Genomic DNA, 15,884 nt, shown 5'->3' on the forward strand with positions numbered 1-15,884 from the left:
AACAGCGTCACCTGACTTTCTTTATGACAAAATTAAAATTTGACATATATTTTTTATTTATTTGTTTTTTGGCTATTTAAGCAAAAGGTGGGTTGGACATCACCCGACTTATTTATGACAAGATTAAAATTTTTGATTTTTAGCTATTTTAGCAAAAGTGGGGTTGGACCCGATGAGGGTTGCCTACGTATCTCACATCCGGTGAGAATCAAACCCGCGTAGTTCGGGCGAATAAACTATTTTTGAGATGACCCTTTTCCATTTTCTGTTTTTATTGTTTTTATTATTTTTCTCACAACAATCAAATAGACTATTATTCTATTATTTTCATTTATAACAAACAAACGAATTAACGAAAAACATAAAACATTCCTTCTTTTTGAGAAGGTGGGGTTGGACCCGATGAGGGTTGCCTACGTATCTCACATCCGGTGAGAATCAAACCCGCGTAGTTCGGTCCAATAAAACTACTTTAAACAAATAATGATAAGCAGATGAACTAACTCTTTTTTTGAATTTTCGTTTAAAAGAACTACTTTAAAAGCAGCAAGGAAATATTATTTTTTGATTGATTTTCTTTTTAAAAGAAACACTTCTAAGATATATTTTGAATTTTCATTTGCTCTTTTTTCTTTATTCTAGAGAAGAAGAAGAAAATATTTTTCGGAATTTTGCTTTTAATAAAAGAAATGCTTCTCAAAATGTTTTTTTTTTGAAATTTTGAATTTTCTTTTCAATTTCGAAAAAAGAATCAAAATATTTTCGGATTTGTTTTTCTATTTTATCTTTTTGAATTTTGAATTTTTTTTTGGATTATATATATGCTTATTTTTGGAACAAATAATAAAATCACATTCAACGCCGGACTCTTTTTATTTTTATTTCTGGCATTTTCATAGACAAACAAAATAAAATAAAATAAAACATTTTTTTTAAAAAAAACAAACTCTTTTTCATTTTCATTTAATGACAAAACAAACTATTTTCTTTAATATTTTAAAAAAACCAGACAGAACAATGATGATTTTTTTTTATTTTCCCTTTGCTTTTAATATAACAAACTAACAAGACATTTTTTCATTTCAAAATTTCGGCAGAGTTTCGACTCTACTCGGACTTCTATGCTGTTATTTTCTCCTTTTTTCACGATTTTCTTATATGTGGAAAATGATGACAACATACAAAATCTTTTGAATTTTCATGCTTTGTTTTTATTTGTATTTTTATTTTTTATATTTATTATTTCTTTCAAAAATGTGGCATGGGAGACATAATGATTTCCAAGACTTCTTGGATTCCGCAAATGCTCCCCATGCGCTTTTCCCAACATATGAAGCGTGGGGGACATATGGGAATTCCAAGACTTCTTGGATTCCACAAATGTTCCCCATGTGCTTTCCCAAAAAGCAAGCGTGGGGGACATAGGGAATTCCAAGGCTTCTTGGATTCCACAAATGTTCCTCATGCTTTGATTAAAATAACATCATGCTGGAAATGACCAAATGACCCATACGCCCTTGACTAAATACAACATGTAGCACATAGGATGCCGAAAGATTGTCTATTATTTTCAGGTTGCTTGTCCTAGACGGACCCAACCCCTATGTTGAGTCCCCTAAGTCAAATGCACATGATGCAAATAAACGTTCCTACTAGGGATCCGGCATGTGGCTTTGTTATACTAGGTTCAAAAAACCTGGGTCGGTGTTCTAGACAGTGTACCCGAGCGGACAACTCGAGCTGAGGAAGGAGCTCCTTTCCGGGAACCAAAAGGCCAGCCGGCTTAGAAACTTTCCGAGCCTCTTTTATTTAGGGTATGACACTAACAGAATAGGGAGTCTCAACCAGTAAGCACATCCCCGGAGGTAAGAAGAGAAGGGTTTCGGCACAGTTTATATACAGTTCAAATAATATCAAAGCGGTAAAAGCAGCATTTAGCACATTTGGCTCAAAACATGTAATAATCAGATAATAAATAAAGCCAAATAATAACAATTATTCTAAGCTCGAATTCTTAATCCTGACGTCCCCAGCAGAGTCGCCAGAGCTGTCACACCTCCTTTTTCCGCGCCCGGGGGGCGCAGGGGAGTTTTTTCCAATTAAAGGACAATCGAAACGGGATTCGTTTATTTATTTCAGAGTCGCCACTTGGGAGATTTGGGGTGTCCCAAGTCACCAATTTTAATCCCGAATCGAGGAAAATAATGACTCTATATTATAGTCTACGTACCAGAAATCCGGATAAGGAATTCTGTTAACCCGGGAGAAGGTGTTAGGCATTCCCGAGTTCCGTGGTTCTAGCACGGTCGCTCAATTGTTATATTCGGCTTGATTATCTGATTTTATACAAGTATGAACTTATGTGCAAATTTTAACTTTTAACCGCTTTATTATTATTGTTTTTACAAGAATGTGAACATCGCTTAAAACACGTCTTTGGACTGCGTCACATGAAATGCACCCACAATCCGGAACGCATTTTATTTGATGTTTTGAGATTTGGATTTGGGTCGCATGAAATGCACACCCGAGCTTAAGAAAGTAATCATTAAACACGCGCCTAAAGAGACTATCGCGTTATTATTTTGCGGAGGTCGTGAAATTCGCTAAACGGCCCTCCTGAATTCTAAGTAATTTAAAACAAGTATTTACTGAGGGCCCCACAATTTATGTTTTTATTTGGCGAGGCTCATCTCATTCTTAGTTTCTAAAAAGAATTTGCAACGTCATGGAAATGCATCTCGGGCCACGCCACAATCAATGCGCCCGTGACTAAAGACATATTTCGACTCCGTTGAGATTTGGATTTGGGTCACATAAATGTGCACCCGAGTTTAGGGAGATAACATTATTAAAGGCGCGCCTAAAGCAACTAGCGCCTTATTATTTTTGGGGAGGGCCGTGAAATTTGTTAAACGGTCCATCCCGGAATCTAAGTATTTAATACATATATTTTGTGAGGGCCCTGCAATTTTTCCCTTTTATTTGGCGAGGCTCGTCTCATTTTATTCTTTATTATTTATTTTTATATATATTTTTTCTTTAAAAGAAGAGGTAAACTTAAGGTTACTACATTTTTACTTTATCTATTTAAAGGGTTAATTCAAAGTTAAAAATATATTGCAAGCCATGCTGTACGCAACGCACTAGTGGTTCACGACAAGTTCCATTTAACTATGTTCCGAATTGGAGCCGGGTCACATGAGATGCACCCCCGGTTCCTTTAATCTAATTACATGCAAACCAACAATATTGCCACAAATTACTAATTTGACGCTATTTATAAACTATCATTTTTTTCTCTAAATCTAGTTTAATGAAATATAAGCTACTAAGCTAACAATAAATGGCAAGCATCTAACAATTAGTGATAAACAAAAATATAAAACTAACAGCAGAACATAACATTGACAAACAACGATAAACTAACATGCCGAGATAAACTTCACAATACGGCAAATGTACTACTAATAACTCAAATTCATCGAAACAAGACATGGAAGCAAAGAACACACCGAGACGAAAATAACATGAATACTCACGTTTAACAGCAGCGTCGAGTTTCAACATCTCGACCTCGCCAAAATGGACAGCAACAACCTCGGCGTACCGGACCTCGACGAACCGAAGTCGACCTCGACGGAACTCATCCGGACAGAACTACTGGGCTGTTTTGTTGAACGTTTTCGTTTGGTTTCAGCTTGTGCGTATGTGTGTTTTCTTGGTCAGTCATGACAAGGAGGAAAGGTTGTTCATGGCTGGACGTTGTAGGCAACCGTTTGAACGCGGGGGGGTGCGACTGGATGGTCGCCTTGGCGTGGTATTACAGGTTGGTTGCCGGGGCTGCTAGGGGTCGTCTGGGCAGTGGCGTTTGGTGGTGGTGCTGAGCTGGGTTGTTTGGCGATGGGAAGGTAGCGGACTGGAGCTGGATGGGTTTTGCTGGGTAGGTTTTGACGAGGTGGAGGGTGATGGTTTGGTCGTCAATGGTGGAAGGCGATGAAGAGTTGGGCTGTAGGGTTTTTGCAGTGGAGGCGACAGGTGGTGTTGGGTGCTTGGTCGACGGAGGTGGTGCTGGTGGTTATGGCGTTGGTTTGGACAATGACGACGCAAGAGCTCGCTAGCCGGGGGAGAGGGTGGTGCGACTGTGATGGTGTTTGGGTCTTTTTGGTAGGTTCCGGCGTCGGGGGGGGGGGGGTGACGCTTGGTGGTGTTGGGTTTGGACGCGGGGAGGTCGTGGTTGTTTGACGATGGTTGAGGGGGTTAGGAGGAGGAAGAGGGTGGTCCGTTGCTGGTGGTGATGGAGGAGGAGGGTGGTTTAATGGTTTTGACCTGCGTATTTGCTTCTTCTTCTTCTTGAAGAAGAAGCCTCAACAGTAGTCACTTTTTCTCAAAATCAAAAATCTCCCAAGTCTGTTTCGTTCTCTTTTTTTTTCTCCAGGTTTCCCTTTCTTTCTTCTTTTTTGAAGAAGAAAGAGGAACAGTAGTTCCTTTTTTTCAATTTTCCAAAAGTCCCCACGTTCGTTCCTTTCACCCGTGTATTTAGCATGGGTTTTGCCCAGAAAAATGAGCCCACGCGTGGTGGGGTTCAAGGAATATGTCCCCCACGCGTGGTGGGGTTCTCCATGTGTCCTGGACACGGTTTATTACGGGCTAGGTCCGAAAATTAGGCCTAAAACCGGGTAGTTTGAACCCGAATATTATTCTTTTGTCCGGGCCTGAGAAATAGGAACACGTTGCTTAACTAGTCCTATGTAAGTAAAATAACTACCAAAAATAAAACTAGTATTTAAACAAAACTATATCTTTTTAAATATTTTTCAAGATTTAAAATAGCTACAAAATATTAATGAAACTATTTTTTTTGTAATTTTCGTTCTTTAATAAAGACAAAAATATGAAGTAACATTTTTGTATTTTTCAAAATTATAATGACTGCAAACATTAATAGAACTATATATTTTTTGTAATTTTCGAATTTATATAAAGTACAAATTTTTTTTTGTATTTTTCAAATTTATGAGAGATACATAAACAAAAATTTATATATATATTTTTTGAAATTTTCTTTTTGCACCGAAATAAAGTAAAAATAGTTAAAATGGCTATATTAGTCCTAAATTAGATATTTTAAGCTAAGAGCGTAAAAATTCCCGGGGAGGGTCAAAAATCACGTGCTTACAGTAAGCTTAGTCAGTTAATGATTTGTTTGGGTCTGCATACATTCAGAGATTTTTGAATCTAATTAAGAGATTCAGTTTTGATTGAGCTGAGATTTATGCGGTGTTGATGTTTTAAATTGCATTTTGATGAACTATATGGCTGTTAATAAAGCATGAACCTGCAACGCATCTTATCCTCTGATTCTTGCTGTTTTATTTTATCAGTTTTTGCTTTGTTTGACTAAAGCCTGGCTAGTTGTGAAGCTGTTAGTTGAATTCCATTTTATTGATATGCTCTTCCACGATCTTTCATGAATATTTAGTTCGCTCTTTTTAATTGGAACCCGAAAGACTGTTGGCAATAAGCGTTAAGTTTCCCGCCTGTTGATGATCTAGTTTACACGCCTAATACTCTAAGTTTGCTACTGTTTTTCGCTCTGTTTGTGCCCCTGTGCTAACTGATGATTCTACTTGATCACTTTCTTTCTTTGAATAGAACCTGTTAGCATCTCTTCCAAAGCTCGATTAGATTAGTCTTCTTTTGTTTGTGATTTGGGTTTTGCAACTGTAAAAGAAGAAAACAATCGCTGGTAGAACTCTTGTGTCAAAAGCTTAGATAGAACTGTGAACGCCAGCTGCTTGATGTGAATTCTATGTGCTTGGATAGTTAATTGTATTAAATCTGAAAGCTTAAGTTTCAAGTTATGTTTAACATTCGATGATGGAATGCATCTGCACGAGCCTGTTTGACTGCTTCTACAAATCTAAAATGTGCATTTGTGTTAACCTTGTTCAATCGCACATGTGCTGGTATTCTGATTCAACTCCGGTTCTTTTTTTGGATTCTTTTAAAAATTATTAGTGCTAATCAAGCCTCATATGAACTCTATCTCAAAAAGTCTTCGTCGATTACTGAATCATATGATGATAATGCATTGAATCTATTTGGATCTTTAGATTCTTTGGTATATGCTCATATACTGAAATGTGTGTAAATAAAAATATGTCTTTAAAGTTGAGTCTTGCAGAGTGAATCATTCTTTGTCTGCTTTGGCGGGAATTAGGCATGAAGGTAGAACGTATTGATACAGTTGAAGGAATTTTGATGGGCAGTAAGCTTGGATGATCTTGTTGGTTTGTAAGAGTAGTTATTATAATATTTAGTTTAGTGAGGTTAAGAGGTGATGTACAGGGGTGAGGACTGGTCAATAATTTATAGGCTCTTATCATGTATTATCTTTTAACCCACCTTTCTTTTACTCTGTTTTGTCTGAGTCCTCAAAATATTTAGAAGCTATGTTTGTTTAAATTTTTGGTTTGTCTGGACAATATATGCATGAATGAATTGGGTCGTGGGAAGTGATAGAAAGGCCAAATCCCATTAACAATTAATTTGTTCCATGCTTTAGGTATCGGGCTTGGCCTAATAAAAAATAAAAAGTTAAAAACAAAACATGAGCATGAATTGAATTGTTCTTTTACTTAGTTCTTTTATTTAGTTCCTTTCATTTTATTTATTGATGATATTGTTCGTTAGGAGCATGTTTAGGCCGACCACATTTGGGTAGGCAAGCCTTAGGACTTTTGTTAATTTTGAGGCGAGAGGTCGTTCCTTTAGTAAAATTTATCCGGGGAATGCCCCGAAGGATTTGTATATATTTTATTCTGGGGAATGCCTCGAAGTATTTGTATTTGGAGGCCGATAGTAGAACTCGTAGTATTTTTGTTTCTATTTTTATTTTTATTTTATTAGGTGAGGACGACCTCAAGCCTCATATGTGTTTTTTGCTTTTCTATATTTTTACCTCAACTTGAATATTTTAAAAGCCAACTAGATCGAGTACACAACCGTACTAGTTGTCACACCTCCTTTTACACACTCCCGAAAGGGTATAAGGGAGTTTTTTCCAACTTAAAGTGACAATCGAAACGAGATTATTATTTAAAATTCAGAGTCACCACTTGGGATAATTTATGGTGTCCCAAGTCACCGGTTTTAAATCCCGAATCAAGAAAAGATTGACTCTATTTTGCAGTCCACGAACACAGAAATCCGGGTAAGGAATTCTGTTAACCCGGGAGAAGGTGTTAGGCATTCCCGGGTTCCGTGGTTCTAGCACGGTCGCTCAACTGTTATTATTGGCCTATTTATCTGATTTTAAAATATTTTTAAACCTATGCGCATTTTATTCCTTTTAAACCGCTTTTAATAATCCAATTGTTATACAACTAATTATTTGCTTACATATTGCGAATCATGTCACGGGAACCGTACCCACGATCCACAACATGTTTATTTTATTAACAAGATTAAATTGTGACCGGGTCACATAAATGTACTCCCCGGATTTTAGAAATTAAGCGCCACAACTACATCACAGGAACCGTACCCGTAGCTATGACAATTTATTTAATTAACGCGCCTAAAGCAAACTACGAGAGTTCGAGGCATTTTCTACACTAGTTAAGATAACTGATGTGAGGGCCATAGACTAGGTGATTATATGGCAAACCTCAATTTTATTAAAGGAAAGACATTCAATTAAGTGAACTACGGATATTCATATTTAAAACTAAGTTGAAATTAAGTATCACAACTACGTCACGGGAATCGTACCCGTAGCTATAAAAATTATTTAATTAAACGTGCCCAGAGATTCGTCTACCCGGGTGTGGGCGGCCTAAGCATGCTCCTAACGAATATAGGAAAGTAGCAAAGCAATAGACAATTCCTCTATCGTACACGCACACTCTACTCCACTTAACCATTAGGACATAGACATGACATAGATCCTAGGGAAAACCTTATGAACCTGCTCAAAGCTTAAATAATCAATTTTGGACTTCAACACGATCATCCTTTTCTTGAGGTCCAATAAAGAAACTCTAGATACGATCGCAAATGACTCTTCTTTTTACACAAAAAAGTTCTTTCACCAATGACTTGCACAAAATATGCATGACCCAAATAGATATTGGCCATCAATTTCACCTTTAAGACAATAGGAAGGAAGTTGCAATGCCATGACTAAGAAGCTAACAGAGTTAATTGGATGAACTTAAACAGATGTGCTCAGTCAAATCTCTACCTAAATACATGGAACGTATGTAATAAGCAGTGACTCAAATTCATACAAGAAAGTTAGCTCAAAGGTTGCTAGCAACTTGTGTAAGAAGCTCTCAAAACAGAATAATGCAACTCATGGAAAACTAAAGACAATAAGCTGGCTATTTCACTTCCCATAACATATGATCACTCTTGATAGCAAAAGAATCTAAGCACAAATTGCTATATGTTTTCAAAGAAAAGCAGAATAATTCAGGCACTGACGGTCAGACGTACGACCCCAACAGAAAAGATATCAAATCGTTCATCATAAACTCATTTCAAATAGAGGAAGACAAATGACACTTTCTGAAAATTGAACATGAATGCACCAGGTCTAGTAGACAATTACCAAATCAAACAACCTTAGCTAGACATGTAGACTACCCAGCTAATCAAAACCAACGTGAGCCAAAAGTACAGAATTTTCACTAAAAAGAACTAGGCAGATTTGCTTCTTAAATAATGCAAAACAGAGCAAATGTTAAATAGCCTAACAATTCTGACAACTGCCCAAATTCAGAAGATATGGATATTAGAAATGCGATTAAATGCAGTAACGTACACTCGATACCTTCACAAATATATGCGATGAACATAGAATCACATGCAAGTTGTAGGAAAACCAACTGAACTGTGTTAACCACAGATCTTATACCTTCGTGTCAACACTAAACAATTAACAAGAAACTTGTTTCCAAACTTAAATGGATAAGGGTTTGATTTATTCCATCAATGATCTTAGCATCAGAACCTCAAACACTAGAACCTTAACAGGTCATTGACATTAAAATGATGAGGACAACTTTAAACACTAAATCACTTTGAGCACAAAAGATAGACTTTAGCATACTCAAGTTAATCAACTAATGAACAGAGGACTCCGAAATTCTTCTCATGAGAGCCTATTAAAATGGAAACTAATAACACCTCAAATGCAATGCTTCATACTAATACTGTCATGTTCAGAATCAAGCGAACCCATGATTCAACCTCCAAGTTTCAATAAACAAGAGCAGCTTTACGATAACAGACCAACTAACCATAACAGGGAAACCTTACGAATATTAGGAGAACTAGTCTACCTAAAACTAACTGTAATGAGATACCCTTAAAGAATCCACACGATCACAAAGCTGAACGTAATCGTTCATTTTAAAATGACAAAATCTTGACTCAAATGATAACCCAACCACAAAATAAAAGTTACAACACACAGGGAATATAAGACGAACACTCAAACCAGCTCTTACTGACTGAACGTACTCGAGCACATCAATCTAGTGAAAAGAGATTCATCAGCAAGAAACAATGTATCAAACATCACTTTCGGGTACGAGTCGAAACTAAATGATAATTCCAAGTTTGACTCCTATATGAAATTTGATCAAAGAAAACGCCATTCTAGAAACACCCCATAGCTTAAGAACACCTTAAAACAGAGGTACATAGGAGAAGAAATCGAACCTGAAATTGCAAACTTTCTTTATAATAATTACAGAATCAGCGAACACACCTTTTGATTCCAAAATCCTAGCGAGGTTCAGCAGCAAATCAGTAAGACAACAGTAGAAACGAAATCGACGAATTTGAACCTCATGAATATTCAATAAACCTTAGTTGATTTCCATCTTTTGGAACCCCCTCTCTCAAAATCGGATCAGGTCCCTTTTGAAAACGAGCCTCTGATGAATGTGGGGCTTGGATTGAGTGAAATCAATCCAATGCCTCACACTCATCCAACGAATCGTTCTCTAGAACCTTCCAATCGCGTGCTATATTTCAAAATCGGGCGGAGTGAGAGGAGAGATAATCTTTGGTGTCAGAAACCGTTAGAAATGGCAAGAGGAAAGAAGGAGGGAACGCATGGTTGTGAGTTTGGATTCACTCGCCATGAGATTTGGTGAGTTTGGACGCGGATCTAAGGTGAAGAGGATGATGAACAGTGCGCCGTTTCTGAGTCTTATGAGATTAGGGCTCTGTGAGTCTGTATTCGCGTGTGTATATTTGGGAATGGGTCGGGTCAGCCAGACAGGTTGGGTAAGGTTGGAATTGAGTTGAACGGATCTGGGATTTAGTTGTTTGGGCTAACAAATTGGCCTAAAGTTAAAACAGCCTTTTTATTTAATTTCCTTTCTTTTCAATTTTCAATTGTTTTCTTTTCTCTCCTTTTTTTCAAATTAATTTAAATCCTAAATTAACTCTTAAACTAAATTAATTTCCTAAATTAAACTAATTACTCAACATAATATTTACAACAATTAATTAATTCCCAAATTAAAGAAACTACAAAATTTGAAGTTAAAAATGCAAAAATGAGTCATTTTTTGTGATTTTAATCATTTTTATGAGACAACTAAATTGCTAATTAACATAAAAATATAGAATTAAATCCTAAATGCAAATTCAATGTATTTTGGTATTTTTCATGAGTTAGAATTAAATTAAACATGTACAGCCAAATGCAAACAATTAAAATGCTATAAAAATCTACGAAATTGCCCATAATGGAAAAAATTTATTTTGAATTTATGGGAGTAATTCACATAGGGCAAAAATCACGTGCTCACAACTGCCCCTCTTTTCCCGAAAATGCGAAGAGTTTTCGCGCAAAGATAAAGTGAGCGGATAATAGCGATTTTTGCCCGTTTGAATACTCTGTGGGAAGCATTTTTGAAAGATTTGACCGCACCCTGCTTCTGAGGTTGCCTACATATCCTTGGTTATAAAGGAATCAGGTCAGTGTAGTTCGGGAAGTTTCGGTAGCTGGGACTACCAGGAAGCTGTGATTTCACTGTTGCTGCTACTGCTCGCTAGACTCCTTATTACACCAAGACAAAATAAAAGAAGCTAAACTAAACTATGATCTATGAATTACAAGAATCCTATCTATACTTCTTCAAACTTGATCTTGCAATTTCCACTGCTCTGTTGACTTGTACTCTCCAAGTGAGATTCCTTTGTTGTTGTCTTTAATTGTATTATGAGGTGCTTTCCCTTTTTCTCCAGGCAGACGCCTAATTGCTGAACTTGAATTGTCTTCCTTCGAATATTGCTGCTTTCCCTTTGTTCTTCCAGGTAGGCTTCTGATTACCAACACTTGCACAACTTCCCTTTGTTCTCCAGGTGGACTCCTGATTACCAACACTTAAATTGCTGCTTCCCTTTATTCTTCAGGTGGGCTCCTGATTACTAACACTTGAACTTCTTCCTTTCGTTCTCCAGGTGGGCTCCTAATTACCAACACTTAAATTGCTACTTCCTTTCGTTCTTTGGGCGGGCTCCTGATTACCAACACTTGAATTGCTACTTCCTTTCGTTATCTAGGCGGGCTCCTGATTACCAACACTTGAATTGCTGCTTCCCTTCGTTCTTCAGGCGGGCTCCTGATTACCAACACTTGAATTGCTGCTTCACTTTGTTCTTCAGGTGGGCTCCTGATTACCAACACTTGAATTGCTTCCCTTCGTTCTCCAGGTGGGCTCCTGATTACCAACACTTGAATTGTTTCCCTTCATTCTCCAGGTGGGCTCCTGATTACCAACACTTGAACTGCTTCCCTTCGTTCTTCAGGTGGGCTCCTGATTACCAACACTTGAACTGCTTCCCTTCATTCTCTAGGTGGGCTCCTGATTACCAACACTTGAACTGCTTCCCTTCGTTCTTCAGGTGGGCTCCTGGTTGCTGAACTTGAACTACTTCCTCTTGTGTCTGTTTTTCCTTTGAACTATCTTTCCTTGTTTCCCCAAATGGGTGCCTGATTGCTTAACCCCGAACTGCTTTCTATCCTTAAAACTCGTGTTGTTCTCCCTTGCTCTCCAGGTGGGTGCCTGATTTCAACAAAATAGACAAAACAAAGAAAATTTCTGCCCCAGTTTGGTAGCTGGGCACATCTGTGAGTGTTAATTGAATCATGTTACCAAATGTCTCTAAGAATTTTAAATCTAGATCCCATTATCGAGGAGGGTCCTAAAAACTCCTAGTTAAATGACAGTTTTAAAGCTAAATTATATCTTCTACAGGTATGACTTCTGCTAAATCTTGTTATCTAATGGAAGTCTTAAAGCTAGGTCCCATTATTCAGGAGGGTCCTGAAAATTTCGCATTAAATCCTATCCTAAGAACGAAAACTTCAAAGCCAACTTATATTTCTTTGGGGTAAGACTTATGCTAGATCTTGTTACTCATGCATGTTTGAATTTTAAACTAGGTCCCATTATCCAGGCGGGTCTTGAGAATTTATGGTCAAACCTGTCTGGTACTTGCTTTCCCTTACGGAAGGTTTCTCCAAAACAAACGAAATCTTCCCCCCTGTTTCAAATCAAAGAAAAATCTTGTCAGTTTTAAAAATGTGGTGGTTAGTTTGTGGCATTCTTGCTGAAAGTGGCCTCTCCGCTGCCATGATTTGCTTTGACTGGTTTCCTTGAACTGGCCAAGAATTGTTTGACTTTCCGATTGATCCTCAACCACAGGACCTTGGATGACCCGAGTGCTCTATACCAAAACCGTTGTTTTACATTTCTGACCCTTCTATCTGAACCTCTGCATCTCCCATAAAATTACTAAACCATTCCACCGATGGAACTTTTACTGACACTTGATATCCCACTTTACATCATACTATCTCTGGCATGCTTTGGCCACACTGTGCTTTGTGCAATTTTGGAAGTTGGTAGTGAGTTTTGAAGTCCTTTCTTATTTTCTTAAACAAAACCGACATTGGAAACATCTTAGCGAAATAAACCTAAAAGAAATGCAATGCAATGACTTTGAGAATTAGGAATAAGGAAGTGAAATCCAAAACTGGATGATTGTTTGAAGAAGAAAAAGAAAAGAGACTTATCTGAGTGGAGCATCTGGTGCCAATGATCATGACATGCATTTTGGATTAATTAGCTCAGTCTATTCAACCAATCAACTTTCAGCTGTCATACTTTATGCCCTGAGATCTTCAAGACCCAATTTCTTCACCAAATCAGTGACCTTGTTCGGCCTGCGGTGCCCTGAAATGTTTTCACCTACAAACTTCTCTCATTTGTTCATCTATCAACTCACTGCCGCCTTACGGTGCCCGTGAGGGTTTTCACCAATAAGACTTTCTCATTTTAATTTCTCTCATCTTTCGTCGCCTTACGGTGCCCGCAAGGGTTTTCACTAATAAGACTCTCTCATTTTTCATTCTTCCTGCTTAGACCGCAGTGTTGCCCCTGATATGAATCACCTCTACTTGCTTGACATGGCATCTTTCGAAGACTGATCAGAAGGTCTTTCTTTGGACCGTAATGTGGGCTTTTGGATAGGGTTAGAAAGAAAAGATATCAAAAAGGCTCAAAATAATTCAAATGGGTTTCAAATTACAACTTTTGGAATCACAACTTCTGCCCTAGTTTCTTTACTTGGGGACTTTTGAATTTTTTATTTTGATGGGACCGAACTGTGAGGCTGCCTATGTATTCTTAAAAGGAATCAGGTCGAACGTAGTTCATGTCATAGAAATTACTTTTTTATTGTGATTTTTCTCTTTCTTTTCTTTTCCCTTTTTTTTTGTTGTTGTTTTTTTCCTTTTCTTCTTTTTTTTCCCACTCTTTTTCATTCTTTTCTTTCTCTTTTTCTCTCTTTTCCTTTACTTATCTTTTGCGCTCGCATTTTTGAACTTTGCTACTAATTCCAAAAGAGGGGTATGAAAGAAAATAAATAAGGCTCAAAGGGGTAACAAAGGATAAAGTGTTTAAATAGTAGAACAAAATGCCTTCGTCATTCCAATCTTCAAAACACGCTAAATACAAACGAACACAATTTAAGCCAAAGAAATCATACATAATATCTTTTGACTGCATCAGAATTGATAGCCATATCTATACATTTGCCTTCTATATCTGTTAAATACAAAGCACCATTGGACAACACTCTCGTTACGATGAACGACCCCTGCCAATTTGGGGCGAACTTGCCTTTTGCTTCAGTATGATGTGGAAAGATACGTTTCAATACTTGCTAACCCACTTCGAATTTTCGGGGACGCACCTTCTTGTTGTATGCTCTTACCATTGTCTTTGATACAACTGAGCATGACACACTGCCGCCAACCTCTTCTCATCAATCAAACTCAATTTCTCCAGACGGGTTTTGACCCACTCGTCATCATCAATTTCGGCTTCTGGAACAATCCGGAGGGATGAGATTTCAACTTCCGCGGCTATCACTGATTCAGTGCCATATACCAACAAATAAGGAGTTGCCCCTATTGAAGTGCGAACAGTAGTGCGATAACCCAACAACGCAAAGGGCAACTTTTCATGCCATTGCCTGGAAACTTCCACCATTTTCCGAAGTATCTTCTTTATGTTCTTGTTGGCTGCCTCGACTGCTCCATTCACCTTGGGGTGGTATGGAGTGGAATTGCGATGCGTAATCTTAAACTATTGACATACCTCTTTCATCAAATGACTGTTGAGATTAGCACCATTATCTGTGATGATTACCTTTAGGATCCCGAACCGACAAATGATATTTGAGTGAACAAAATCGACCACTGCTTTCTTGATCACAAACTTGAAAGTTTTAGCTTCAACCCACTTGGTGAAATGATCAATGGACACCAGGATAGATCTGTGCCCATTGGATGATGCTGGATCAATAGGTCCAATGACATCCATACCCCAAGCAACAAAGGGCCATGGTGCAGACATTGTGTGCAATTCAGATGGCGGAGAATGGATCAAATCTCTGTGCACTTGACATTGATGACACTTGCACACAAAACTGATACAATCTTGCTCCATGGTGAGCCAATAATAACCTGCTCAAAGAATTTTCTTTGCCAGAACATACCCACTCATATGCGGTCCGCAGACTCCGGAATGTACTTCGGTCATGATAGCCGTGGCATGTCTAGCATCTATGCATCTTAGCAATTCGAGATCTGGGTTTCTTTTGTATAAAACTCCTCCGCTGAAGAAAAATCCACTTGCCAACCGTCGAATTGTTCTGTTTTGATCCCCCGTGGCTTGCACCGGATATACCCTCATTCTGATGTACTCCCTGATGTCGTCGAACCATGGCTCACCATCAAGTTCTTCTTCCACCATGTTACAGTAAGCATGCTGATTGTAGACTTGAATATGCAAAGGGTCAACATAAGCTTTGTCCGGATGGTGCAACATTGATGCCAAGGTAGCCAAAGCATCGACAACCTCATTATGGATCCTTGGAATATGCCTGAACTCTACTGACCAAAATCGTTGACAAAGATCGTGCAAACATTGTCGGTATGGTATGAGCTTTATATCCCGTGTTTCCCATTCTCCTTGAATTTGGTACACCAAAAGGTCCGAGTCTCCCAAGACTAAGACTTCCTGGACACCTATGTCTACAACTAACCTCAAACCCAAAATGCATGCCTTGTACTCAACCATGTTGTTGGTATAGTAGAAACAAAGTTGAGCCGTAACAGGGTAGTGATGCCCTATTTCAGAAATAAGCGCGACCCCTATTCCGACTCCTTTCATATTTGCAACCCCATCAAAGAAAAGTTTCCAACCTGGTTTTTCAGTCTGCTCCAGCTTGTCAATATGCATCACCTCTTCATCGGGAAAATAAGTTCTCAACGGTTCATATTC

This window comes from Nicotiana tabacum, chromosome 16, assembly GCF_000715075.1.
Source record: "Nicotiana tabacum cultivar K326 chromosome 16, ASM71507v2, whole genome shotgun sequence".
Lineage (NCBI taxonomy): Eukaryota > Viridiplantae > Streptophyta > Magnoliopsida > Solanales > Solanaceae > Nicotiana > Nicotiana tabacum.